The 25,684-nt window shown below is 34.8% G+C and overlaps 1 protein-coding gene across 9 annotated transcripts in view; it reads left to right on the forward strand.

Moving 5' to 3' along the window:
- Nucleotides 1-25,684, forward strand: part of LOC148176780 (uncharacterized) — a 264,781-nt gene that overhangs the window by 114,698 nt on the left and 124,399 nt on the right. Inside the window, exon 2 of one of the 9 annotated variants that reach the window (XR_015769829.1) lies at nt 15,253-15,272. The exons of 7 other annotated variants lie outside the window; for them this stretch is intronic. The gene's annotated coding sequence lies outside the window, so the exon portion shown is untranslated. Of the gene's footprint in view, nt 1-2,352; nt 2,370-15,252; nt 15,273-25,684 lie in introns of those variants that run through there. One more of the 9 variants, XR_015769837.1, reaches the window with a different exon arrangement.

Raw genomic sequence — 25,684 nt, forward strand, 5'->3', positions numbered from 1 at the left:
ACGTTTCCGTAAAAGTCTTAACAGGAATCATCTCCTTTACCCTTGCACTATTGTTGTTTTTTCAAACTGTTCTCTTCTTACAAAGGTTTGATTTTTGGTACTTTATCAAATATTTTCCAACTTATGGAGCTCATCTTTTTGTAAGTACCCATCGTGTTTCAATTTTACTGCATTTTTTTCTAGATTTGTGGTACTATTTTGACAATCCCACTGTTTGTAAAAGTATACCAAAGCCTTATTAACAATGCAGAATACTGGAGTATGAACATGGCTAGTGTGGCCACCAAAAGAAAAATTCGTTTGGAAGCTCTCTTCTTAAACATTTATTCTGTAATAAACACAGCTTTGGCCTTATGCTGTGGATTTACGTTCATGCAGTCAATAGACGGTGACGGCGATATTTTCTTTCCATTGGCCATCATTGAGCAGTTTTTTCCAAAAGGCGAAAAAGTTCTATCTTTGATTTATAGGTTGAGTTGTATTCCGATTTCTTTAATGACGCCGGCTGTGTTTTACATGACTTGCTACGTCGTGGTGCGTTTCCGATTCGAGTTTTTTTTACTGCTAGATTTTTTGAGAGGGATTGATGATGGCTTTCAAGATGAAAAAACGTTGTTTTATCAGAAAGAATACCAAGAAGCAGTTGACCGAAAATTGAAAACTGCAATTCAGAGACACATCTATTTACATTTGTATGTGTTTTCTTCTGTTTCTTTTACTTTTTATTATTATTTTTAGTATAACTACAAACGTCTTACGTAAACTGAATCCGCTGATAGTTTTATACAGCATCACCGGTGCAATTTTGGGCATTTGCATCTTAATTTTTTGCTACACTGTAAGTACATCTGTATCTAACTTCTTAATTTTCTCAAAAGTATCCAGACTCCTTGGTGAAAGAGTACCCAAGAATCTACTTTTTTGTACTACCAGGAACACTGAATTTTTTTCTCATTATATTGTCAGGACAGATGGTGGAGGATGTCGTAAGATTTTGGCTTCTTTCATTCCTTTCTTTCAGTGGTTTTTGTAGTCAAACGAGTTGTGTTCACAGCTGTCAACAACAAATTGGTACAACTGGAGTGCTGAAAATAAAAAAATATATTACATATTTGTGATTAATGCGCAGAAGACTCTTCAACTGTCGTTTTCAAGATCTATAAGAATAAATTATGATTTAGGGGTTGCGGTGAGTATTTTAACTAACAAAATCGCACCTACAAAAGTATTTTCTAGATTCTGAAACGGATTTATTCGATGGTTTCGGTATTAAGCCAAATGTCCAACACCAGTAACTGAGCAGCCACGTAGTTTATTTAAAAAAAACTATCAAAATTGAAAAAACATAGGCAAAAAAGTTAATAAAAACTAAGTGCATGATGTCAATTGTGCCATGAAAACACGGGATGGCGTTTTAACTGTTAACTGTAGATTTGATTAACTTTTATTGCCTAAATTTTTTCATTTTTAATATTTTTTTTTTAAATATTTTTTGTAAAAGTAGAACATATTACACATTTCTGAATCAAGAATAGTAGATTACATACCGAGGTGGGAAGTTCATGATTCCTCCCGAGAGAAAAAGTTTGTCACCGAGGCGTCAGCCGAGGTGGACAATTTCTCGAGAGATAGGAATCGAACTTCTACCGAGGTTTGTATACTATTTTATTCACAATCATAAAAAAAAAATAATAAAGAAAGTGAAAAGTCCAATATTGTTAAACGTTTTTTTGCTTCCAAAAACTGTTACTAAATTACTTCCGCCCATGCTCTACATTGGAAATAACTCATCTAGAGTGGATATATCTAACACTTTTTCACACTCGCACGCTTCAAGAGAATAAGTAGTTCAATTTGGTTCAACCTCATGGAGTGCGGGCACAACCGCCTGTAAAGTATGCAACCTCCCACTCTGGAGGATCAACAAACCGTGTCGGTCCATTTAAATACCATTAAAAGAGTTGTTTAGATATTATTTAATAATTTTTTGTATTGTAGTTGGGTTGCAACTTCTTAAAATGTATTGCCTTAATGAAAATTTTGATCAGGGATGGTAAATGTTTAATTTCAGCCAGAATACAAGCTGGTATCTCTATTAATTTTTGGCATATTAAGTTAAATTTTGATAAAATCGTAAAGTTCTTTTTTAGGGATATTTATATACAACTTTGCAAAATCCATGATGATACTAAATACAGCAGATATGGCAAATTCAATCTAGTAGGATTTTTTTAATAAAGTTATTTTCTTGTAATTTAATCCGCGTTAGGAATATTTCTAAAAGTTATTAGGAATTATTCTAAGAAAAGTTGCTTAGAATCGAATTTTAATTAATTTATACCAAATGAGGAGTTTTTAAACAAAAAAATCCATTTTTTTTTTATCACATCCAGTTCTTTTAAGCAGTAATAAATAATCAGAATTGGCGAACCAAAATGAGCCATGAATTCCTTAGTACATACAATGATGTCTATGCTTTCTTACACAATTTTGAACCACTTTCAACTTTAAATTTTGATTTCCCATTAAGTATAATTTATGCGAACTAAAAAATAAACAAAATTATTTATTTAGCAAAAATGAACAAAATAATAATATTTCATTATCTATAATAATTAACAATCGAATTTAAAGATTTTAACATTTAAAAAAAAATCGAAATAAGAATTTTAAGTTGAAATTTTGTAAGGAATGTATTCTGAGCAACTTTTCCTAAAAATCGAAGATGTCAACACCAAGAAAAAGTTCACTTTATTCAAAAACTCGTGGACAATCATTTCCAAATTCTTTCTTCTAAAATTAAGGAAGATTAAAGGTTATTCATTTAAAGTACAAAGCACTGTGTTATTTTTTCATCTAATATGTACATATTTCAATTTTATTTTAATTTTCATCGTCAAGCGACAAACGCTTGTAACTTTTTTTGCGATTTTTAAAATAGCAAATTTGGAAAGTCGTGATTCGTTGGCGTTTTTTGACCACTAATTCCGCCAAAAGTGTCTTACTTACAATTACTACTCAATGGCAGTATAGATAATACATTATTAAAAGATTTAAACCCAACCATAGTAAAACACAGTCAAAAATAATTAAATACTGCATCTAAACAAGGATTTCAATGGTATTTAAATAGACCGGCACGGTTTGTTGATCCTCCAGAGTGGGAGGTTGCATACTTTACAGGCGGTAGTGCCCGCACTCCATACCAAAGTCGCTACTGTCAATTCATGAAGTTTCAGGTTAGGAATTTTTGATTTCAATACAACTTTATTATTATAAATATCTTGAATAGTAAAATGAATAGTATATTTAACCAACGAAACTTAAAACTAACAAGTTAAATTATATTAGAGGGAACACCGTTAATGTTAAATGTGAACAAAGAGTGATCATAACCTGCAACATAGTGTCAGACCTTGTTTCAGTTGTTCACTTGAAAAGTTAAACTCCTGCAGTCAAACGAGACACGATTGTTTCTCCTCTTAAAATGTTGACATTCTTCTCATTTTTTGTAAAATTCTCCGAAAATGTACTAGTTTTAAACGGTATAGAAGCTTCAGCATCCATTTCACACACTTTTTGAAATCAACTTCGACGCCAAATGACAAGATAGAAATGTCAAATTTAGTAACGCGGCCTACTTCATTTATCGAAATCTAGTTATCTGGCATTTGGAGGTCGGGAAGTGGTCACTTGCCCGCGAGTTGGGAAGTGAATTACCGTAGTAACAGCTCACTTTCCACCTTACGAAAAGTTAGAAAATGAACAATTGTTGACTGATTGTGAATAAAATTAATATCTTCCAAATTATGAAAAAAAAATTGTTGCCAATTTAAAATAAGAAAGTTGAGTATCGACCAAAAGATACTAAGAACTTAGAAAAAATTTAAAATCATGAGTTTATAGTAAATTAAAAACCATTTAATATGTTTTTTAAATTTTTGAAATCGGTTCATAAATAAAAATCCTACAACGCCTGCTGTTTTAAAAAAATCACCCTGTAGATACAATAATACTAAAGGCATCGTTCTTTCCACACGAGACATTGATAGTGACTGCTTTATAGTAAATTAAAAACCATTTAATATGTTTTTTAAATTTTTGAAATCGGTTCATAAATAAAAATCCTACAACGCCTGCTGTTTTAAAAAAATCACCCTGTAGATACAATAATACTAAAGGCATCGTTCTTTCCACACGAGACATTGATAGTGACTGCTTTCATCCCCTCTTTCGCGTCAACTGCTTTATGGACGACCACCCTTAGATCAAAATCATGTATTAATGATTTCCATTAATTACCGATCGACGCGAGGTAAAAATGTTTGAAAGCAGAGAAAATAAACCTATTGACATTTGAGTTTGTGTCACTTACTCATGCATGTCATGCATAATTTATGAACGATTCTTATATAGAATGTTTATTTATTAATATTTTACGTACATTGTTGAAAGTTTAAAGAGTTTTTTTAATTGTTGCTGTTCATGTACCTATTAGCAATTATTTACTTTAAATTCACCACTACTTCTTTTGGATTAAATCATTTATTATATGTATGTGAATACAATGGTATTATTTGACTTAACTTTATTTATATCGGATTGTATAATAATCTATGTTTTACAATATTGTTTTCCGACGACCACTATAAAATATGTCACATTTCATACAGTTTTCTCGTAGTGAAAATTTAAAATTGCAAACAATTTCAGTGCGAAGACGAACGAAGCGCATACAATAAAAAATTTGAGATCTCTGATTGGCCGACAACTGTGTGTTTTTATATTGCACACAGGTTGACGCTGATCGGGTATTGTATGGCGGTTTCTCGTCCTCTAATCACTTATAATAACTTGTAGTAACGCTCTAGCGTGGGCCAAATCCGCGCATATTTCTAAGGAAAAAAAATCAAAAAAATAAAGCAATTCAAATATACCGCCACATTCTTGCCAACCCTGGCACAACTATATCTCTAGGCGGCAGCCATACTTCATTACGTTTTGCGCGCCCAAACCGCAAGTGTGTTTGTCACCATATTCAGGTATTAATTCGTTTTTTTGTAGCTTTAGAAGCAAAAATGGACAAACATAAACAGCATAGAGTCACCTCCGACTCAGAGGATGAGCATGTTTCCCGCAGGAATTTTGCAAAGCGCTTGAAAACCCGGGAATTGAGGTTAGATGAACGGGGCTATCCAGAACCTCTACATCGTGGGATTTAGGGGGTTCGCGTGGCGATCCCAGTCACATACGGGTAAAGCTCTTGCAGAGTACAAACCCCAGAACCCCGCACTATCTACGTGGCAAACCTCTTTCACCCCAAATTCGTGGATAGTGTTAAAGTGGCATCAATTAACTCCAGTTTCTCAAGACTGGAAATAAAACTGTCGAGTTGCTGGGGCCGGAAATCCTGAACACTCTTGAAGAAGACCCATCACGTCCCCAGCTTTAAGAATTTCAACTGCATCAATCTTCAGTAAAACGGGTCCTATGGTCCTAGGGAGACAATTATGTCCAAAATAGCCACTTGAACAAATTGCTCAGTCCTCAAAGCCCCGTAAGTTGGTTCAGAACGTCCTGCTGTCATCTGCCACCAAGTTTTTGCTATCATCCGTTAACAAACTACGCTAGGATTTGACTTTTGCAGGTTTCCAAAACCAGTTGGAAAAGGTAACCGTTTTTCAGGAAAGAACGATGACAACTTACAGTATAAGGAAGGAAACTATGAGTACCATGAACCATGTAGACTCATGTCGTTTACTAACTGACTCCTGTCGAAATTATCCGCCGAACGGCGGCAAAGCTTACTTACTTACCCTTCAACATCTGTAGGACAGGTTGTGACAGTAGTACTAAAATGTATTTTATTCAACAGATGTACAAGTCAAAGTAAACAATACAGACAAAGATGTATTACATACTGTTGAAAGCGCCGCTTTAGGCTTATGCCTCTTCAGCGCCGTTGTAGCTGTCCCTTCCATCAAACCAAGTTTTTTGTTCAGGTCTATGAGAACGTATCAAAGTGGCCTAGGCTATGGAGCTAGCACTCCAAACGTTCAGGGTGTCTCTCAACCAAGGTTTCCAGCTAGGTTTGTTCAAAGAAAAGGGGGGGGAGTAAGCGAACCTAAGGAGACGGCCATGGGCATCGTTAAACCGGAGAGCCTCGTCGTATTGAACGAGAGAGTCGCGGTACAAGACGGAAATATACCGTAAGTATATTCGTTGTAGGTGCCACAGCACTCTTCAGAAATGGAAACAAATTACCAATCACTTGGTAATCTCTGATGGATTAAGGGTTAAAAATTCCCTTTCTTAAAACTCCATAACAATCTGGTTCTTCAATCACTAGTCTCTCCAACAAAACACATAGGAATTTCAAGGCCATTGACGATTTAATTCGCAAGGGGGCAATCTGATTATGGAACCTCACCCCAAACTACCACTTCCTAGAAGAAAAGCCCTGTGACAGTAATCGGTTCATACTGAACCCTAGACAGCTGATAAACATTGTTGATTCTCTTCATTTAAAATGGAGGACTATCGTACCGAATCAAGTCCATGAAGCGAAGTAATTTGATGGCAAAATTAACCTATTTTGTTGTTTCCGTTCGTAGTGGACACCGAAAGTATCTTTCAGATTTTGGTTTCAGGATATACTGATGAATTTGGCTGGTTGATTTTGAGCTGAACTCGCTCTACTGGTTTTTTACTAAAATAATGAAACTCGTTGCAACTTGGCTAGGAAACAAAGGCATCCTCTGTATCATCTATTTAGATGTTACCCCGATAGGATACTTGGAGATACTCCCACACAGTGTTCATCCAATCCGATACTAACAACAACTCTATTAGAGGAACTTGGTTTCATTACAAACAGAGACAAAAGTAATCTACTTCTCTTCCAAGACAAATTTTTAAGTCGTCGTTTTTGATACTATCAACATCCTTATTCTTTTACTTGACGACAAGAAAACTAAAACCTCCAAGAAGATTTGATGTTTTCAACGACACTTCACGTGTACCGTTGGGACATTTATTTATTGGTTAGCATTTTTGGTATCAGCATATCCAGCAGTAAAATACGGTTAGCCCTATGTGCAAATTTTTCAAGGGGAATTTACTTATTTTTCACCAAGTCCTCAGAAAATATAACTCCAATATGTTGTTTCCTAAAGCAGTTCACAGGATCTTGAAGGGTGGCACTCGAATATTGCAAAAGCATATAATTCAATACGAAATGAATCATTGGAAATTGAAAGTACGATGCATCGAGCTCAGGTCGGGCACTATGGCTGGTGGAGTTCTATGGTAAAAAGTACGATCTCTTTCGTATATTGTATTGAGAAAAGACTGCTCAGAATGTGTTTTATTTCTACTGACAGCTAGGGTGACGACGCAGTGACCAAACTGTTCGTACCGACTGCTGGTTACAGAATCTGGTTTTTTAGGAGCTTGCAGGTATAAACTGAGGATATATGAATGGGTTTTTTGATGTCTTGTGAAATTTCCACAGTTAGGAACTCCAAAATAGAAACAAAAATGTCGCTGAGGCTCAGCAATGAACCAAAAACCCTTTACAATAATGATCTTGAACTTTTGACAGTTATTTAGGTACCAAGTGCTTCGTCAAAGTTTACGAAGCTGTAATAAGGTAATGTTTTTCATTGAGAAAGGACAACACAACAGTCTTCTCTTACATAAATTGAATGGGAATTCACAACTTTTCAGGCTATCAAGAAGGATTGGCAATTTTGCGAGCATAGGAAGATGGTTGGATGCTTTATACATTTCTTCTAAAGAAATGTTTTCGCTGATCGCGATCCTTGAATGATCTCGATGGAAACCAAATTATACAATTTTTAATCAGATTGTACAGGTTTTTGGATCAGTTTGTGTTCAATTTGAAATAACAATATGATACATATTTTTCGTGGCTAAGAGATTTAAATTCCTTAGCGATAGATGCATTTATTTACAGTAACTTGGACAAATTTTTTCTTACCCTAAATAGATCTTTAATGACCAAGCTGAAGGCATATTAGTGGTTCCCAACTGACCGTTACAAGCATGGTTCTGATGCTATTAGTAAACCTTGTTTTTTATTATCGATTACAGATCAACACACACAATTGGTGGTAGGACTATTGTGAAAAGAAGAAGGGGAATGAAGTCATGCTTGTCTTTCCTACAAAATGTTTTTATTTCCAAAACAATAGTTACAATGTCACAGATCAGCACGTTGCTTTGTTTGGTTATACCAGATTGTCTGTCATTATCCCCTCTTAATAATATATGTACCTAAAGGATCTGTAAGTTGAGAACAGGAAAGTTCAAATATGAAGACGTATGGATACAGCTTTTCTCCAGTGCTTCAATATATCTTATTTTTGGTTTTAATTCTAAAATCTTAAATTGTTTCATTAATTTGTCCTACAAGCGAGGTAAACACTGACTTTTGGGTACTGCTCATCGGGTGCAAATTTTTTGTTACCAAAATGGAGAGGATAAAATCAAGATTTTAAATGCTTTAAACACTAGCTCGCAAGCGGATATTCACCTCTGTTGCAGCTTCTCTTTTTTTAAGAAGATGAAAACTTACTCGTAGCGTCCATTTTACTACGTTACAAGATTTCATTCATGGAGGTATTGAATATTCATTCTTAGGTACTCAGATAAACCTCAGGAAGGCAACTAGTCAAAACATCAGTAGATGGATCAAGAGTACTCTTTCTCTGCAGCTGGTATTGATACTGAGAAATATTCTCATTTTGCAAGACATACAACTAACTTAGTTGTTAAAAGACAGGGAATTTCCATAGATGTAATTTGGCAGACCGCTGGTTAGGCAGAACAATCCTTGTCCTTCGAAGGGTTTTATAATTGACCTGTACAAGGTACATACCACCTTTGGAAGGAGCATAATTAATATAGGGTAGCATCACTAATTTTTTAGTAAATCCTTTAATCGTATTCATGTATTCTTCCACACATCACTAAATAGTTTTATTTTTTGATGATTGTCTAAGGGAAAAATCGCAACGCAGCTTTAAACATCTACAAGTTATTATAAGTGATTAGAGGACGAGAAACCGCCATACAATTATTTAATCAAATGAATTTAATGAAATTCGATTATAATTGTATAAGGTTTCTCGTCCGAATAATCACTTCCCTCCCATCCCAACATATCTGCCCCAATTGGAGACGTTGCAATTTTAGCTAAATAGGGCTTTATGCTTTAAACATAATGAAGTATGGCTGCCGCCTAGAGATATAGTTGTGCCAGGGTTGGCAAGAATGTGGCGGTATATTTGAATTGCTTTATTTTTTTGATTTTTTTTCCTTAGAAATATGCGCGGATTTGGGCCACGCTAGAGCGTTACTACAAGTTATTATAAGTGATTATTCGGACGAGAAACCTTATACAATTATAATCGAATTTCATTAAATTCATTTGATTAAATAATTATCGGTATCTAACTTTCGGCGCAACGGCATAATTATTTTGTCCGCGGCTAGGTGCGCTGCCGAATGACATTTAAAGTTTTAACTTGCCCAGGGATAACTTGACGTGTTTTTGCACCGTTATTAGCAAGTGGAAGAGCGTAAAATATAAACTTTAATTAAAAAAATAAATATTAACTCTGCGATTTTTGTGATCGTCGGAAAAATATCGTGTACAACACGTGTTGAAAATTCGATTTCACATCAATTCTGCAAAACTCGTGTGAAATCTTCCATTTTTAACACTTGTTATACTATTGTATCGTGGCTCTTTAGCTTTAGACCTATTTTTGTAAAAATTTATAACTTTTTTTGGGTTATGAACAAAAAATAGAAAAAATCCTGAGAACCTTTTTTTATAAAGTAGAAAAAGATTACAAACTTTCAGCCAAATTAAAAAGGGTCGGGGTCAAAAGTGGTCGATTTGGTTTGGAATACCCCAGGTGCAATATAGCCTTAGCTCAGTTGCAAAAGTATACTTAAAATGTAAAACGTGCAAATAAACGATCAAACTTATTTTTGATTGTGATGAACTTATGAGTGAGAGAAGTGTGTATGAAGAAGTTGAAATTCCATTTTGACATTAATTTATTTATAATTATTTGACACTGACAACAGACTGTTTTACTTTATCGATTTACGGACGCCGACCATAAAGAGCCACGATACAATAGTATATTGTATAACAAGTGTTGAAAATGGAAGATTTCACACGAGTTTTGCAGAATTGAGCCACGAGTCGTAGGCGATAATTGACGATAATTATAAATTCTTTTGGGCTCATTGTTGCTTGAGTGTTCCTGGGTATGGTCTCATAAGGTTGGGCAATAACGGAAATGCTTCATCTCCAACAATAACAAGAGATAAAAGAACATTGGAATGGGGTAAATTTTTATCCTTAGAACGATTTAATTTGTATTTGATAAGTTTTTTTTCCGAGCTTAGATGCATACAATTTTCCTCCGTCACTATTCCAGCCAAATGCAAACATCGACGGAGATAAAACTACAGTCTGCATCCACTGTAGCTAGTGAAACAATGCTAAATTCCTTTTTATAGCTGTGATAAAGCGAGCCGAACTTTGGTGGCTTTTCAAAAACGATGTGCTTGCTAGCTTCATTTTGAATAGAAACCTTCTTCATTTTTTTCCATTGTTCTTCTTTAGGAGTAGGCATTACTGAAGTGTATTTTATATTTTTTCAGATGTGTCATAAATTATATCCCTTACTGTTGTTTCTTCTAATTTATAGCTGAAACTGATAGCCGAAAAAAAATTGCCACAGCCAAGAAATCTGTAATGAAATTTTATTAAATGATCTAATTTACGAATAAGAAATATAAGCAATTTAAATTTAGGTCAAGTAAACACTGTGGGGAAAAAGTGGAAATAGAATACGTCATAGCTTTTATGACTGCCTAGTATTCGAAAAGAGGACAAAAGTCAAACCTTTCCAAGGCTCAGTCAACTCAACGAGAAGAGCAAGAAGAAGAAGAAAGCGAACAAGAAACAAATGGACAGAACGACAAGAAAAATGATGAAGATATATCAGTCACTTCCGAGACAAGAACTTTTTCAAGCCAAACATCAAGATCTGTGAGGCACACATGTACGCCAATAGCACAGGTGTTAGATCCGTCAAGTTTGAGCATCATACATCGCAAACAAATTTCAAACATATGCCATAATTTTGTGTTAATTTGTGCTGTAATTTTTAAATTCTGTGCTATTTTGGTTTTTGAGTTATTACCAAAACAAAAATGATGCTCAAACTTGACGCTGAGCATCATAAGTCACAAAAATTGATCAAATTGGTTTTATAATTTTGTGTTAATTCTGTGCTAATTTGTGCTGCAACTTTTAAATTCTGTGATTTTTTCGTTTTTGAGTTATTTCAAAAAACGTAAAAAAAATACTAGGCAACCCAAAATTCAGATTTTAATGAATTTTCTTTGAACAATCATCAGGTTTGAGCATCATACATCGCAAAACAGCTTAAGTGATATGTCATAATTTTGTGCTAGTTCTGTGCTGATTGATGCTGCAATTTCCAAAGCCTGTGCTCTTTTCGTTTTTAAGTTATTTTAAAAAACGATACGAATCAAAACCAAGTGCAACAAAATGTTGGACACGAAAGTGATAATAAGTATATATGGAATTTTAAGTCTTCTCAGGTGTTTTCTGAAAAGTAAGAAAAATTCATTGACCAATTTTTTAACCACTTTATCAACGGTGTTGGGATCAAAACCGTTACACCGGGCAGCATCTTTAATTAATTTTCAGAAAACACCTAAGAAAACTTCTTTTGTAACAATCCTTTACTCACTTTCAGTGACAAAGGGACTGGAAAGAATTTTCCAGGGTTTAGATCTCAAAGTAGTTTTTACTTCGGGTCTAAGCCTCCAAAGACTTCTAGGTAATCCTAAAGACCGAGTAGGAACAACAGAAAAGTCGGGGATTTATGAAATTAAATGTAAAGATTGTGATCAGAAATATTATTAAGTATTAAGCTCATCTCAAATTTGGAAGGTTCGAAAAATCAAGCGTTGCCCAACATGTTTTTGACAATGACCACCACATTGATGAAAGTTGTCTTCGTTTAATTAAAAATGTAAATAATTGTAAATTTCTAGACTTTTATCAAAGTCTACAAATATTCAGGAATAAAAAGTTATTAATAAACTCAGAAAACGATCCCATTTCCTCCCCTTCCCTCTACACCCTTCTACCTGCACCAAAGGGGACGTGTCCGACACGCTTTTAGTATATAAGAACGAATTATTTGTTAGTTTTTGGTTTAATCATCGCTCTGATCTGATCTGAAAATACTGCGTCAACATCAACAATGTCCACAATGGTTAATCATATTGAAGAAGAGGATTTCACCACTTTGAATGTGAGTATTATATATTTTATTACATTTGGTTTTACTTATCTTATTTATCACAGGATGCCAATGGTCAATCCGTCAACAATGTCCATTCAGACAGGCAACAAGACAATGTTTAATCAGACAAACAACAAGACAATGATTTAGATAAGTGTTACGCGCCTTTTCCGGGAAGAAACTACACACGTAACTTATTAAACTGTGTATTGTCAAACTCATAGATTCCAAAAACAAAAGTCTTCTCTCTCAACAAAAATGGGCTCCTGGCAACGTTGTTTGGTGCCATCTCGCGTATCGCGTTACACTCCCCCTTTGTATTCTCCAACATGCCCCCATGGAGAATACAACGAGCCTAAAAACGAGACTTGCGTTCTCGTCGCTTTTCTCTACAACTGGAAGACGCAGGTAGGAGTTCGTCCCCTGCAGGAACTTCTTCCTCCGACTTCTTGGGCTGGTTCTTCCTGGGCCGACCACGCTTTCGGATCGGATGTAACGGCGTCGGTTTCACTTGGAAAGGACCTGGGCAGATACGTGGTACTTCCCCAGAGGTTTGGTGGGATCCGACTGAGACGCCACCACATATGACACCGGAGATTCCTTCCTAAGAATAACATAGGGACCATCCCGCCTGGGAACAAATTTATTAGTAACATGGTCACTACTTTTGCTTAGAACATGAGTGTCGATGAAAACCCTGTCACCCACGGCGTGTTCATGTCCAGGACACTTCCTTTGATCCGCATAACGTTTAGCACGATCCTGGGAATTCTCATTTTGTTCACGCGCGCACTTGAGGGTTCTCGAAATCGTCTTTAAGTACGGCGTAATCTCCGCCACAAAGTTCTCATTCTCAATCACCACGCGTAAGTCATCGTGGACTTCCAAAGGGGTCCGAAGCTCGCGACCGAAACATAAGAACGCGGGTAGCGCCTCACTCTATTTACTGTGCTCCCTTTCCACAATTATGGCCATTTGCGTCTTGAGGTCGTGGTTCCTCCTCTCCTCGTCATTTAGATCACATGCTTCTTCGGCTCTTAGTGGTTCGACATCCAAGCTGCTTACTAGTACCGACGACGGTTCTTGGGGCTCATTGTAGAGTGCAGACCACTCATCTTCATCCCTAAAACGCCACTTCATTCCCGGCAAGTCCAAAATGATGTTGGTCTGTTTTATAAAATCCACACCCAAAAGAGTCTTATTGTCGGTATATTCTGGAACAGCAATAAAACTGAAACTCATACTGCGTCCGCTCCCTTACTTCGAATACTTTGGTCTGCACCACCTTAGGGCAACCATCCGCAAGCGTGATTACCTGTTCCTTATTTAAACATGGGAGGCCTAGGTTATGCAAATGTTTGTAAAACTTGTGACCTGCAATGCTCCGCTTTGCCCCTGTGTCCACATAGGCCAAACCTTTCTTTCCACTCACCTCTATGGACATCAACACTCTCGAGCTTGCTTCCTCCAGGTCAGCTGAGAGTATTTCTGTCGCCTCAGCTCCTGGTGTAGCTCTAGTTCTTTTATTATTCTCAGGACACTGAGACCGAATGTGTCCAGTTTTTCTACATCCGTAGCAAATAAGCCCAACACTGATAGGACTTGATTGTCTTGCGTCATCACTCCGCGTTGTCTTCCGGCATTCTTTCAGTGTATCTTTGACACCCAAAGCACTTGATGCGTTGTCGTGGTTTGCTGTCATTTGGGAGTTCCCTCTCTTCACCGTACATATCCTCGATCTGGCGCGCTTTCTGTACGAGCTGCTCAAAGGAGTTGATCTCGTGTCTTACGATGGCCTTTCGGATCTTCACATGAAGCAGTGCATACACCATGTCTAACTGGTGCGTTTTGTGGAGAGGAGGATCTGGGGATAACTTGGATAACAACGCCCTCGCCCAACTGACAAACACATTAGTGGGTTCCTTCTCCCCCTGCTGTCTAGCAAACAGTTCTTTGAAGACTTTGTATTCACCAAAACTTCTAGTTAGTGCTTCGATAGCCTGAGCACGTGAGTGCAGTGGCCTTCATTCCCAGCCACCAGGTTGCTGCCGCACCGTCCAGGAGCATCGGCAAACCTTTAAGAGCGTTAGCATCTGATACGTCGACACACTCTTTGTAAATCTTGACAACCTCGACGAACGCCTCTACCGATTCTTCCGTCGTACCGTCGAAACCGACTTTTGCACTCTGCAAAGTTACCTTTCCTCACTAGAGTCGCGATTTCATCGCCAGCTGCGGGAGCCTTAAGTTGGCTCAACAGTTGCGCAAACTGTTCTTTGGTCATAACAATGTTCGTCATGTCTGGGTCCTCTGAATTTTTCCGCGATCTTATGTTGTATTTCCCGCCGTCCGCCGTTTCCTTTCTTCTAAGACTGTCTTTCCCGCTTCACGATTCAGCCCCACACGTTGGTCGCCAGTTGCTACGCGCCTTTTCCGGAAAAAAAATACACTCGTAACTTATTAAACTCTGTATTGTCAAACTCATAGATTCCAAAAACAAAAGTCTTCTCTCTCAACAAAAATGGGCTCCTGGCAACGTTGTTTGGTACCATCTCGCGTATCGCGTTACTTATAGCTATTTATTTGAGAAGGATATTAAGTAATTCATAATGAACGAGGACGTTACTTGTTAACGTCCGAGTTTTTTATGAATTACTTAATATCCGTAGTAAATACAAAGCTTTATCGAAACATGGACGAGGGTGGCAATGTTACCACTCAACAGTTCTGCAAATTTCCAATTTTTGACGGAAGTTTTGAACGCGATGAAACAGCGAGAAAAGCATTTTCCAAGATATTTTATGTTAGAATTAATATAAATAAAAGCAGATCTTTAGAATGTTTTTAATTTTGGTCTTTGGAGTTTTTTTTTTTTTTTTCTTTCGTTTGCTTAAAAACGTTGAATATTATGGATTAATGGCAACTGTGCTATTATGAGACGGTAACTATGCTATTAAGAAACAGTAACTATGTTATTATGAATTATTTGTATCATCACTATTATGATGTACTTTACACGTAAGCATATAATGGTATTAGGTACATCTTAATGTTTATGTTTCGATAAAGGTTTTTAAAACTTGGAACTTTTTTTATGTTATTTTATAATAAGATACTTTGGTCCATGAGCAATTTTCTGGCAACCGAATAATAATTTTTTCCTATTTCTTTAATGTCCTTCAACAAATTTCTTCACATGGCCATAAATTTGGATGGAGGTATGTACATTGAACAATTTAGTGGCCAAGAAAGAAGTTAGATACGGTTTAATTTTAAAATTCATTTTGTATTGCCAAATGTGCAACAAGATATTCCATCCATGTAACATAAAACGTTTGAAAATGTTTATAAAAAAATGCCGATGCAAGACAAACGGGTTTGACTTGCAGCTGCCGAGAAGAAAGTTGAATTTGCCAAAAGCACTAATTCAGTTGACAATTTGGGCTCTCCGTTGGTACCCGTTGAAGTTGAAGGTTGCTGGTCAAAGAGAACATACAAAAAATATTCGAGGGAAAAATGAAAATCATGTTTGCACGAAAAATCACCATGGAAGTTCAGCGAGCACGGAACCGGAAATTTTGGCCCAAGAGTTCAAATCGAGCTTGGAAATGTACAGACTTAAATATAACGTGATGGTCGGAGATGGCGACAGCAACACATACAAGAAAATAATAGAAGCCAGGTCATATGATAATATAACCGTGGAAAAGATTGAGAGTACAAACCACCGGCTACGTAATTTCTGCAATAAATTAAAAGCCATCACGATGGATCGAAAGTTTTCCCTGTTGAAATAAAACTTTTAAGCTCAAGAATAATGCGATTAAGACATGGTACATATAATTGGAGCAATCCGATTTCACAAGAACAAGAAAAATGAGACGCAGACGATTGGGGCTTTGAAGCGCGACATCTTAAATGCGCACAATATTTTTGCAAGAAGCAAGAAGAGAATAATTTCATTGCAGAAATTTCAAAAGACTTTCTACATGAAATGGAAAACATTGCGCGAAGAATAGCAGAACATGCCAGAAGTTTACTGATGGACGTAGATAGTAATATCGTCGAACAATTTAACGCCATCGTCGCCAAATTTATTGGTGCCCAGCGAGTTAATTTCGCATTGTCAGATGCCTGTAGAACTCGATGTGTGGCCCCAGTTGTAGCACATAATTCAAAAATGGCACACAGTGAAATCCACAAAACAGTTTATAGAAGAAAAGCTGGAAAAATAATAAGACGCCTGAAGATAAGACGTTTCAAAGAAATAGAAGGAAGAGGGTCGTGATGACCAGAGCGCCAAAAAAACACTTGAAAAACGCCAAGGAAAATGCCATTCATTATGGCGAGGAATGTCAGAGCCCCGGAAATACCTCAGGGTGTTCAAAAAATGGCGGACCAACTATTCAACTACGTGAATCTTCAGATAATAGCTAATAACTAAATTAATTTTTTTCAATTTTTGAGTGCTTCTTTGGAAATCTAAAGCCACTTAAAGGGGCGCTAATTATTGCACAAATTCTTTGTTTTAATAAACTCAAGGTTTACAAAATTCTACTAGAGTTTATGTTTTGGATGACATTTACATACTTACAGTTTTTAAATGCCTTAAATGTTGATACAAAACGTTATTTTGCACTTTTAAAATTAAACTCAAAAGCGTAAAATTAATCTGGCAACATTTCATTTCAAGAATTCAGTAATTAATTGTTGCCTAGTGGCTGACAATGACCATTTTTTTTAGAAAAGTCAAAAATCTTTTGGGTGTCAAACTAGAGGAGTTTATTTCTCTAATGATGTATAATTTTGCAGAATATACCGACACGTGAAGGAAACAGTCGAGAATATATGGTTCTTGATCTACTTTGTGACTTTTACTGGTCAGGTGTTATCAAAATTAATTGCAAACCATAGTAACCAATTACATGATTTATTAATAATTGTAACTACCAAAGTGTTGCTGCGGTCACAAAATTATAATCCTGATCATTACCGAAAGAACTGAACAGTGTTGCCGTTTTTCGCAATATTTAAAGTTATTTTGCTCCCGTACAAAGCTTTAAATAAAAATTTTAAACAGCATTTCCAATTCACAGTGTCTTAGAGTTTGACGTTCTTATCAGTTGGTCCGCTATTTTTTGAACACCCTGTATATGAAGAGAGAAAGCTTTTGAGAAGTTTGGACCGAAATAAAGAAGAAGTTGAAAAAGAAACAATTCACCAAGCAGCAAGTGGTAGATGGTTGGAAGAGAGGAGGAAACTAGTAACGGTCTCCAATTCTGCGAAAATCTGCAAAAGAAGAAAAAAGCAAAATAGTGCAAAATTGGTCAGAAATATGCTATATAGTTCTGCGCAATTGAACGTTCCCAGCGTGATGGTCGAAAACAAGAAGCACTTGCCTTACAAGATTTGGCAGAAGAGCTAAATATACAGGGTGATTTTTTTAAAACGGCAGGCGTTGTAGAATTTTTATTTATGAACCGATTTCAAAAATTTTAAAAACAAATGAAATGGTTTTTAATTTACTATAAACTGATGATTTTAAAATTTTTCTAAATGTCTTAGTATCTTTTGGGTGATACTCAACTTTCTTATTTTAAATTGGAACCCATTTTTTTTTTCATAATTTGGAAGATATTAATTTTCTTGATTCAGAAATGTGTAATGTGTTCTACTTTTAACCAAAAATATTTTTTAAAAAATTATCAAAATTGAAAAAAAATAAGCAATAAAAGTTAATAAAATCTAGGTGCATGGTGTCAAATAAAAGAATGCCGTTATTGTAATGTCAAAAAGCAGCAAATAACAGAAAGGATCGGCATTTTTTTTGAGATTATTAATAACAAAAGACAATAATAATTACAAATCAGAAAAAACAACTACCAAATTTAATTAAAATACTGTTGAAACGCCATCCCGATTTTTTTATTGCACAATCGACACCTACGAGAAATGCATTGTGCATTGTAAGGTGTAGCCCCATCTTGTTAAAAGAAAACTTGTTCTTTCTGTTATTTGCTGCTTTTTGACATTACAATAACGATATTGTGTAATTTGACACCACGCACCTAGATTTTGTTAACTTTTATTGCCTAAATTTTTTCATTTTTGATATTTTTTTTTAATATTTTTTGTAAAAGTAAAACATATTACATATTTCTGATTCAAGAAAATTAATATCTTCTAAATTATGAGAAAAAAAATATGGGTGTCAATTTAAAATAAGAAAGTTGAGTATCGCCCAAAAGATACTAAGACATTTAGAAAAATTTTAAAATCATCAGTTTATAGTAAATTTAAAACCATTTAATTTGTTTTTTAAATTTTTGAAATCGGTTCATAAATAAAAATTCTACAACGCCTGCCGTTTTAAAAAAATCACCCTGTATGTATAAAAAAGTATGAATTCTTTAGACACGAGAGAATAAGTTTTTTGGGCGCCACTACGGACGATGCCATAATAGAAATTAAATGCACCTATTTGGCTTTTAAAATGGGAAGGACTTTGATGAAGCAATCAAAAGCAAAAACGTTACGTTTTGCCAGTATGGTCAAAACGGTAAACTTTCTATTGATAAACGCCAGGATTGGTACTTTAATAATCAGGGACAATTGGAAATCACGAACAAAAATCTATGTATTTTAGAAGTTTGGCTAGGCCCAAAAAAAATAGAAATCAAAAAGTTTACAGAGACCCAACTTTTTGGAGTAGCATGGTTATTAGTTATTAGGTTAAAACAATTTTGTTACAACTGTTTTTTGCAGTTTTTATTCTTTGTTATAATGTTTGTTTGTATATTATGATTATACAGGTGTCCCAAAACTCATGACCCGGAGAGCAAGGGAGGGTGCCGATAACAATACAGATGGTTCATAGTTACCGATTTTCAAATCCTGTTTCGAGATTGGCTACCGTTTTTTTGTCTTCACTCTACTATTATTCTATTCTATTATTATTCTATTTGGAAGGTTCGAAAAATCAAGCGTTGCCCAACATGTTTTTGACAATGACTACCACCATTGATGAAACTTCTCTTCTTTTAATGAAAAATGTAAACAATAGTAAATTTCTAAAGATTTACGAAAGTCTAGAAATATTTAGGAACAGAAATGTAATAATGAATTAGGACAACGGCTCCATCCCCTCCTCCTCCCTCTAGTCTCTTTTGGTGTTGGTCACTAGCGCGCCACGGTTAGTTTTCTTTTTGACAAAATTTGTTGTTTGGGAATAAATTCCATTTTTGATAGCTGATGTTTCAACAGCAATAATTAAAAGTACTTTAAATTTTCAACAATTGTGTACGTGAAATATATATTAATTAATAAACAGGTGGTGTCTATTTAAGAATCGTTCATAAATTATAATTAATGAAATTAATGTTAAGTAGCATTCTGGACGTTCATAAATAGTATATTCTTTAACGAGCATGTAATGAAGGCTATTATTATACACGAGGATGAAAAGATTCGAGTGTAATAATAGCCTATTACATGCGAGTGAAAGACACTATTTTATCTACGACCAAACAATATGTATTTGTTTGGTGTTTTCGCGTTTGAGTGACATCGAAAGGTCCAAGGTTCACATCTCTGCAAAGTCAAGATTTTTTTTAATGAAGTAATAATCTATATCTATGTATAAAAATCTGTACCGATGCAATAAAGAATATTTCTTCACATGCAGCAGTAAGATGTTTCGTTAATTGCTTAATTGCTAAAATTTCTTTATTACATAATGGTCGTAGATAATAGTATATTAAAGAACGTGTTTTGTAATGACCAATGCCATTATAAAACAAGTCCTTTATACTATTTTTTCGAATTTGCACCCTTTTTTAATGAAAAATTTAAATTTTCCAATTCTAAGACTTTTCGTTTTACACGCTTGGTAATGGTTTTGTAACCACGACTTGCCACTTGATTTTCAAATTCAATTTAAAATTTGACATTTATTTAGTTTCACTATCACTGAATTTTGACTTAACATAACCTAACCTCACAGCCAGTATTCAAATCTATTGTATTTAGTACAATTATTTTTGGTCGCAAAAGACAATTCAATTATATTGATACATTTTTTGTTCACGCAGCAATTTATTAAACACGAATCGTAAAATCCAAATTGACCAAGAACTTGACAGGAAACAGGTGACAGCCAGACTAATTAGTTCTGCCAATTCTTAAAAAACAAAATTTCCTACTAGATACCTATAAACAACTCCAAATTGAGTACTTTAATGGACCTAATAAAGCGAAAATAATATATTAAAGAACGTGTTTTATAATGGCCAATTTGGTGCACGAGTTTCCGGTGTACAAATTGAGCCGTAGGCGAGTTTTGTATGGGGCGAGTGCACCAATGCCATTATAAAACAAGTCCTTTATACTATTTTTTCGAATTTGCACCCTTTTTTTAATAAACAATTTAAATATTCCAATTCTAAGACTTTTCGTTTTACACGATTGGTAATGGTTTTGTAACCCCGACTTGCCACTTGATTTTCGAATTCAATTTAAAATTTGACATTTATTGAGTTTCACTGTCACTGAATTTTGACATAACGTAACCTAACCTCACAGCCAGTATTCATATCTACTATATTTAGGTACTATATTGTTGGCCGCAAAGGACAATTCAATTATATTGATCATTGATCATTGATAGTTTTGGCGTCGCGACGCCTTAAAAATGTAATTTTTAGTTAATTGTGAGGGTTTGTGATATCAAGCTCTAATTTAATTTTTTTTTAATATAAATGTGTTAAAAATATATCAGCTGTTATTTTAGATTCAATGCAAATTGTCTTCAAAATTTGAGAAAAAAACGCTGTTTTATCAAGTTAGTTTCCAATTTCATTACGTCAAAGTTGGGAACTACGTTTACACCATCTGTCAGCATCTTGTGTCACAAATGACATCTATCTTTTGACTCGCTTTAGATTGTAACAAAAGTCTTACTTGGTGAAATTGTCGCTTTGTCGATGTTAATTAACGATTTCTGGTGTCCATAAAGTGCAACATGCCCGTGTTAATCAAAATTAACCTTTATAAGAGTGAATGAAGAGATTTGCGAAATTTTGGTGTAGACGTAGTTTGCCCCTGCGCTGTCATAATTTTGAAAACTAACTTGATAAAACAACGTTTTTTTCGCAAATTTTAAACACAATTTGCATTAGATTTAAAATAAAAACTCAGATATTTGTATCGTAGTTATGTTGAAAAAAAATTGAATTTGCGAATATTTCCGCAAAAACTTAAAAATGGCTAAAAATTATACTTCTTAGGCGTCGCGACGCCAACCAAACCGTGATAAAAAACAAATTTTTGCGTCAGCTTCTAGAGCTTTGTCAACTATGAGCGTATGCAAATTTTCAAAATTTTAACTTTAAAATTAAAGACGATTTTGGGGGTGGACACAAGTGTTGCCGGACCCTGTATTGTAAATTCTAACAGGTCAGACGCAATTATATAAATTTCTTCTACAAAAATGTTTTTATTAACAATTTTATAAAATTTATAATTAATTAGTATCACAGGATCTTAAAACAGAGAGATTTAATGACGCTTCTTTGCAATCGACTTTTTTTTACATGAAACTAATTAGATGTCTCCCTGTAGTGACAGAATTGGTGCTTCTTCTCCTAATTCTATTTCAGACTTTAGCATTAATTTAATTTCAAGTACTTTTCTCAATATGAAGCAATCTATTTCATGACGACTTATGTTAAAAAGTTCAGATGCAATTTTCTAAGATTTGTGGCGTTTGCTCTACTATAAAGTTGGAACTTGGTGCAGTTAATAATAATTAATAATAATATAAAAAATTAAAAAGTAATTCTTTCTAGGACATTTTATCAATAAGTTCCAATTTAAAAAAAAATAGTTTTTGAAAAACTCAGATGCTTCGTACATTAAATGATCACATAGTCTTCACACTTTTTCTTGTTTTGACACGTTAATACATATCTAATAATGAGTCAGACTCAAATTGATCCCTAACGTGGCAAATGAAAAATTAATGCGATTGATGCTAATTTATTCACGAGGTTATGAACATTACGTTTGAAGAACAAACAAACTATTCTAACTTAAAAAAAAACTTAAGGCAATGAGTTCCTAATGATCTTTACCATTATATAAAATGAAACGCTTCAAAAAGAACGTAACACAAACCGCTGCAAAATTTTACAAGGAAGGTAATAGCCAGTTTTTTTTTTTTTATAAACGATGACCTTTTTTCCAGATGATCCCCTTTGGCTACTTCGCCTTCTCTATGTCGATTCTTTTCAAAACGTTTTTGTAAAAGTTTTAACTAAAATCATCTCTATCACCACCGCACTATTGTTGCTTTTTCAAAGTGTTCTTTTCCTAGAAAGGTCTGATTTTCACTACTTTATCAAGTATTTTCCATCCTATGGCGTTCTTCTTTTCGTAAGTACCTATCGTGTTTAATTTTCACTACATATTTTCCTAGATTTGTGGTAGTATTTCGATTATCCCCATGATCGTAACAGTGTACCAAGACCCAATTAACAAATCAGAATACTGGAGTTTGACCATGGCCAGTGCAGCCACCAAAAGAAGAATTCGTTTGGAAGCTCTCCATTTTAACATTTTTGATGTGGTGAACACAGCTTTGACTTTATGCTGTGGATTTACGTTCATGCAGCCAATAGGCGGTGACAGCGATATTTTATTCCCATTGGCCATCATTAGACAGTTTGTTCCAAAAGGGGAAAAACTCTTATTTTTGATATGTAGATTGAGCTGTATTCCGATTTCTTTAATGACGCCGGCTTTGTTTTACATGACTTGCTACATCTTGGGGCGCTTTCGCATTGACTTTTATTTACTGCTTGATTTTTTGAAATGGATTAATGATGGATTTCAAGACGAAAAAACGTTGTTTTATCAGAAAGAATACCAAGAAGCTGTTGACCAAAAATTGAGAGCTGCCATTCAGAGACACATCTATCTACATTAGTATGTGTTTTCTTCTGTTTCTTTTTCTTTTCATTATCTTTTTAGTATCGCAACAAACCTCGTACGTAAATTGAATCCGCTGATAGTCCTATACAGCATCACCGGTGCTATTTTGGGCATCTGCATCTTAATTTTTTGCTACACTGTAAGTACATTTGTATCTAACTTCTTAACCTGTTCAAAAGTATCCAGGCTCCTTGGTGAAAGAGTACCCAAGAATCTGTTTTTTTGTACTACCATCAACACTGAATTTCATTCTGATTATATTGTCAGGACAGATGGTGGAGGATGTCGTAAGATATCGGCTTCTTTCATTCTTTCTTTCAATGGTTTTTGTAGTCAAATGAGTTGTGGTCACAGCTGTCGACAATAAATTGGTACAACTGGAGTGCTGATAATAAAAAGAATTATTTAATCTTTTTGATGAATACGCAGAAGACTTTTCAAGTGACATTTTCTAAATCTATGACCATTAATTTTGATTTAGGGGTTGCAGTAAGTATTTAAAATAACAAAATTACATTTACAAAAGAGCTTTCTAGATTCTGAAACGGATATATTCGATGGTTTCTGTATTAAGCCAAGTGTCCAACACCAGCAACTCCAGCAACTGAGCAGCTACGTAGTTAGTTCTTAAACAGCCATTTGTGTATTAAGAGCGCAAAATTACACATTGCCGATTGAAAGAGTAGGTTCTTTGTAGCACGGCAGTTTTGAAATCAAAAATGTGAATTTTGTATTTGTTTTTATGAAAATAATTTTGCCAACAAACGTTTCTTTTACTTTGTACTTGACAAATGTCAACTGTACGTTGGTAAAGTTCTTTGATGTAGTCAAATTTGTTAGATTTTATTCTTAAGCAGTTATATCTTGCAATATATGTTCGTTTATCTATAAGTAATATAAATTATACATTATATCTTATTATCGTAAACTCGCGCAACATTTTGAAGGAGGTTAACCGGACACTCTTGCATGCAAAAAAAATGTTTATTAAATAAATTTCACACTCTCTAACTTGGCTGTAGAAATCATTTTTGACGCATTCACATTCGAGCGGCACGCAGAAAAAGAAGCATTTTCGTCGACTCTTGCACTGTCCGTTCTGACCAGAAAGCGATCTAGACTATCTAAGCCCAGCCAGGTCAATTGAAAAATCGACCAGTACAAGTTTGCACAGAAAGACGCGACGTCAAGTGCAAGATTCAGCATGACTCAGATTACCCCTTTTTACTCATGGACTTTTCCAGTGACTCACCAATATTTAAAAATTGCAAAACTCTTCAGACTCTGAAAAACCATGGTCAACTTTCTGGCGCGAACGTCACTGAGAAAAAAAGTGTAAATAAAGTTAATTGAAATTTTTGTTTATGCGTCAATTAGGAAAAACTGTTACTTGTTGTTTAGCAAAGCCAATAGTGAAAATGTAATGGCACTTTACACGACCCTTTATCTTAATTTTCCGCAATTTTAAATAATTTCACAAATGTTGAAAGCTAAAGAAATTTGACTCAACTCTAAAGTATCTGTATATAGTAGCCAGCTTTTACCATGGCGTACCTGACTTTTAGAGTCGAATATTATCTTATTGCACTCATAATGTGGAGGGTGTAAACAGGCTATTGTGTCCGAAAATTAAAATTTACGACATCTTCAAGTAGGTAGAAAAATGTGGACCCGTGCCGCTTCCAGGCATTAGCGCGGGGGCTCAAGATGATTGTTGATCCCTTCACCGTGTTTTTTTTAATGACGTTGAGCTTTCAATTTTTGTTTATTAATTTAAATTTTAAACAAGTTAAAAAATCGAGGGCTATCAAGTTTTCAAAATTTTACAATGAGATCGAAAAAATTAGCATTATTTTAATGTTGGAACGTGTATTTTACATAATTATAAAGAATTTTTTAATCACTTTTCTTCTGGAAGCAACACCAACGTTTCATTTATCGTAAGCTGAGCATCTCTGATCTACGCTGAAATGAAACCACTTTCTTTGATCCTCAAGATGCAATAATTGAATCTTTTTAGTGATGGAAAAAAATTCAGAAAATTAAACCAATTGAAAAGAAAGAAAGTAAGGAAAAACATTTTGTGTTTTTCTTCAGAGATTATCTGCATTTTATTGTAGTTTTTGATGAAGTGAAGTTTGGCAGTGCTAATAATGATAGCAGGGAAGAGTTTCTTGCCAAAATTCAAAGTTCACTTTCAAATCTATTTTTGCCCTCTCGTCTTAATGTCATTAGTTCGTAGTAAAGTGGATTATTGTGAAAGAGGGTTTCGAAACCGTCGAACATAAGTACTGCTTTTTGGTTTT

Source organism: Gnatocerus cornutus, chromosome 3, assembly GCF_029298725.1.
Source record: "Gnatocerus cornutus isolate USDA-ARS CGAHR chromosome 3, icGnaCorn1.1, whole genome shotgun sequence".
In the NCBI taxonomy this organism is placed as follows: Eukaryota; Metazoa; Arthropoda; class Insecta; order Coleoptera; family Tenebrionidae; genus Gnatocerus; species Gnatocerus cornutus.